This window comes from Delphinapterus leucas, chromosome 6 (genome assembly GCF_059928025.1).
Source record: "Delphinapterus leucas isolate spDelLeu-1000000601 "Yukka" chromosome 6, BTC_Dleu_Yukka2, whole genome shotgun sequence".
Taxonomy (NCBI): Eukaryota; Metazoa; Chordata; class Mammalia; order Artiodactyla; family Monodontidae; genus Delphinapterus; species Delphinapterus leucas.
Genome location: NC_143134.1, coordinates 39,231,887 through 39,236,906, shown reverse-complemented (window position 1 = coordinate 39,236,906; position 5,020 = coordinate 39,231,887).

Sequence of the window (5,020 nt, the reverse complement as noted above, 5' to 3'; positions counted from 1 at the left end):
TATGGCCCAGAATGTGGTCTATATTGGTGAATGTTCCATGTAAGCTTGAGGAAAATGTGTATTCTGGTGTTGTTGGATGAAGTAGTCTGTAGATGTCAATTATATCTTGTTGATAAATGGTGTTAAGTTCAACTATGTGCTTATCGATTTTCGCCTGCTGGGCCTTTCCATTTCTGAGAGAAGAGTATTGAAATCCCCAGCTATGATAGTGGATTCATCTTCCTCCTTACAGTTTTATCCATTTTGCCTCATGAAGTTCGATGCTCAGTTGTTAGGCACATACACTGTTATGTCTTGTTCGAGAATTGACTCCTTTATTATTATGTAATACCCCTCTTTATCCCTAATAACTTTCCTTACTTTGAAGTATGTTCTGTCTGACATTAATATAGCTACTCCTGCTCTCTTTTCATTAGTGTTAGCATGATATATTTTTCTCCATCTATTTACTTTTAATCTATATGTGTCTTTATATTTAAAGTGGATTTCTTGTAGACAACATATAGTTAGGTCATGTTTTTGATCCACTCTTTTAATTGGTGTATTTAGATCATTGACATTCAAAGTGATTATTGATACAGTTGGATTAATGGAAAATAGTAACCATATTTGTTACTATTTTCTATTTTTTGCCCTTGTTCCTATTGTTGTCTTCCTTTCTTTTTCTGCCTTTTGTGATTATAATTAGTCATTTTATATGATTTCCTTTGCTTTCCTTTCTTAGCATATCAGTTATACTTCCTTTTACTATTTTTAGTGCTTTCCCTAGAGTTTGCAATATACATTTACAACTAATCCAATTTCACTTTCAAATAACATATACCCCTTCATGGGTAGTTGTACCTTATAATAACAAAACAATTCTAATTCCATCCTCCTGTCCCTGTACAATTGCTATCATTCGTTTCACTTATACGTAAGCATACATAAGTGCATATATATGATATATACATAAGCAGATATAATTGAATACATTGTTGCTATTTTGAACAAACTGTTATCTATTAGATCAATTAAGAATAAGTTGTAATTGAATACATTCTTGCTATTAGGATTTTGAAAAAACTGTTTTCTGTTAGATCAATTAAGAATAAAAAATAAAAGTTTTTATTTTACCTTCTTTTTTTCCTTCTTCAATGCTCTTCCTTTCTTTATGTAGATCCAAGCTTCTGACCTATATCATTTTCCTTCTCTCTAAAGAACATCATTTAACATTTCTTGCAAGGAAGACCTACTAGCAGCAAATGCCCTCAATTTTTGTTAGTCTGAGAAAGTTTTTGTTTCTCCTTCACTTTGTTTTTTTGGAAGTCTTTATTGAATTTGTTACAATATTGCTTTTATTTTACATTTTGGTGTTTTGGCCGTGGGGCATGTAGGATTATAGCTCCCTGACCAGGGATCAAACCCACACCCCTGGCATTGGAAGGCAAAGTCTTAACCAGTGGACCACCAGTGAAGTCCCTCTCCACTTTTGATGGATAATTTTACAGAGTACAGAACTCAGAGGCTGATGGGTTTTTTCCTCTAAACACTTTAAATATTTCACTCCAAGTCTTCTTGTTTGCATGGTTTCTGAGGAGAAGTCAGATGTAATTCTTTGTTCCTCTGTAGGTAAGGTGTTTATTTCCTCTTCTGGCTTCTTTCAGGATTTTTTCTTTATCTTTGATTTTCTGTAGTTCGATGATGTTAGGCTTAGGTGTGGTTTTTTGCCATTTATCCTGTGTGTTATTCTGTGAATTTCCTGGATCTGTGGTTTGGTGTCTGACATTAACTTGGAGGAAATTCTCAGTCATAATTATTTCAAATATTTCTTCTGTTCCTTTCTCTCTTTCTTCTTCTTCTCCTGATGTTCCCAATATGCATGTTACATCTTTTGTAGTTGTCCCACAGTCCTTGGATATCCTGGTTTGTTTGTTAGTTTTTTTTTCCAGTCTATGTTTTGCTTTGCTTTTCAGTTTTCAAAGATTATTGATATATCCTAAGGCTCGGAGATTCCTTCCTTAGCCATGACCATCAAATTCCAATCAAAGCCATTCTTCATTTCTGTGACAATGTTTTCTTTAATCTCTAGTATTTCTTTTTGGTTCTTAGGATTTCCTTCTCTTTGCTTACATTGCCCATCTGTTCTTGCATGCTGTCTATCCATTAGAGTCCCTAGCAAATTTATCATAATTGTCTTTTTTTTTTTTGAATTTTATTTATTTTTGGCCGTGTTGGGTCTTCGTTGCTGCGCACGGGCTTTCTTTAGTTGCAGCGAGTGGGGGCTACTCTTCGTTGCGGTGCATGCGCTTCTCATTGAGAGGATTCTCTTGCTGCAGAGCACGGGCTCTAGGCGCGTGGGCTTCAGTGGTTGCAGCCCGCAGGCTCAGTAGTTGTGGCATGCAGGCCCTAGAGTGCGCAGGCTTCAGTAATTGTGGCACACCGGCTCAGTAGTTGTGGCACACGGGCTTAGTTGCTCCATGGCATGTGGGATCTTCCTGGACCAGGGATCGAACCCATGTCCCCTGCATTGGCAGGCAGATTCTTAACCACTGCACCACCAGGGAAGTCCCATCATAATTGTTTTAAAGTCCCAGGCTGGTAACTCCAACATCCCTGCCATGTCTTGTTCTGAAGCTTGCTCTGTCTCTTCAAATTGTGGTTTTTTGCCCTTTGGTTTGCCTTGTAATTCTTTCTTGATAGCTGGATATAGTGTACTGGATAAAAGGAACTGCTGTAAAATAGGCCTTTAGTAAGGAGGTGGTGAGATGTGAGGGGAGGGACCTAGTCCTATGATTAGGTCTCAGCATTTTGTGAGCCTGTGCTTCTAGATTGTGAACTTCACAAGTGTTTCTCCGTTTTTTTCTCCCCCTTAAGTGGTATGGGATGGCTAGAATTGGCTAGAGTCGGGGTATTTCCCTTCCCCAGGTCAGTTAAGACTGATAATCCTTGATTGGGTTGCTCTAGTTAACTAATTTCCCCTGAGGGCAGGCCTTGTTAAGAACAGAGTGCTCTGGTGTGTTTCAAAATGTTTCCTTTTCCCATCCCCAGCCAGAAGCCCAGTGTTTTCTCCAGCATTCACTGTGGTATCCTGGTCAAGCTCCTAGAGGTAAAACTCACAATCCTGGGGGCTCCCTGTAGGTTGCCCTGAATTTTTTAACTCTCAGAACTGTCCAGGCTGAACTTCCAGCAATCTGTTAATTACAGTTCAGGCTTTAGACCCCAGCACTGGCTCCTACAGCAATTTCCCTTCGTGAGTCTTTGCTCTGGTGAGATGTGACTGCCTGTTTTCACCTGTCTCGCCAACCTTGGGGACAATGGTTTGCCCTGTGTCCTTCCTTCTCTTATGGACCCAAGAAGAGTTTTTGACTTTTCAGCCTTTTCAGCTTTTCACTTGCAGTTAGTTAGGCTGCAGTGGTGACTTCCAAGCTCCTGACAATGCAGAATCAGCCCGGCATATGCCTTTTCATGTAACCTCAACATCCCTGTGTGTAGCACAGCAGATATCTTTGAGGTATCTGCTCAGCCCATGATCCCCATCTTGGAGAAAAGTGCACCCTGCCCATAAGAGGAAGATAGATTCAAGACACATTTGCTTGTGTGATCCTGTCTCTGGCTGCAGCTGATTGGATCAGAGGTAGACATTTGATATAAGGTGAGCCAATCAGATTTTCTGTCCTGGGAACTTAGCTTGAGACACAGAGACACTAGTGAAGTGGATGATAATGCTGGAACTAAGAGGATGTGTTCTTTGTAAGCTGTCCTCCTCTGCAGTGGTGCTGGACTTCATGAATCTTTCCAACAAATTCCCTTTCTGATTTAGTTGGCCTAAGTAGGTTACTTACAGCGAACATGGCCTTGACTACAACAATAAATACTACAATTAACATTTTTTTAATGAAGAAACTGGGGTTCAGAGAAGTTAAAAACAAAAAAAGCTTTCCCAACCTCAGTCTTAGGATGGCCTAGGTTATGTTGCAATAACTAATAAGCCTGAAATCCTAGTAGCTTAGTACATCAAAGGTTCATTTCTATTTCACATCACAACCTAATGTAGACAGAGTGGTGGCTCAGACACCCAGGCTTTTGTCCTGTTGTAATACTGTCATTGAAACTCACGACGTTTAATGCATGGAAAAGAGTGGATGAAGGATTATTCATTGGGTTTTCAAACTAGAATTAGTATACATCATTTCCACCTACATTCCATTGGCAAAATCCTAATATATGTAGAGCTTAAGAAAGTCCAGATGTTTCTTAACATCTGATATAACTTGCTATAATCTTGGAATTCCAGTCCAGAAAGAACCAGGGTCAGCTAAGGGAGGAACTGTTTTTACAGAGCCTAATAGAAAAGTGCTTGTTTGCAACAAATTGTATTTCCTAAATCTTGTTCTTATGATGAATCCTTTTCTTTATGGTAATTAAACCTTAGGAATTATTATATTATGTTAATTCAATGAAGTGTTATGTTTTTATAAAAAACTTATCACTGAGTAATAACTTAAACCTTCATTTGTGCCTCATATGCTTACACCCATGTACAGGAGGCCAATAGGTCCTAGATGGGTACCACCAATAATATATCACTTCTCCAGTTCCCAGGAGGGCTTAAAAGCATTGCTCATGTTGATTCTGCACACCCAGACCTGAACAGACAACACACAGGAGAAGCGATTCAGTAACTCCGAGTTTAGTGGCCAGACTGCCTGGGTTCATATCCCAGCTCTGTCCCTCATGGGCTGGTCACCTTGGGCAGATTACCTCACCTCTCGGTCCTCCATTTCATCACCTGCAAAGTGGGTTATTCACAGTGCCCAATTCATAAGGTTGTTATGAAGATTAAATGAGTTATCTAATGATATATGCATTAGCTGTTATTATTATTACTGTTATTTGGCACAAAGCAATGAAGACTTTTTTTTTTTAGAAAGAGGAAGAATATGTTTATTTCTCCTCTATCCACTCAAAACATATCGTGACCATCTGTGGCATTACTGAGATAGCATTTTGGTTAGGCAGCATAAGGCATTACACAGCA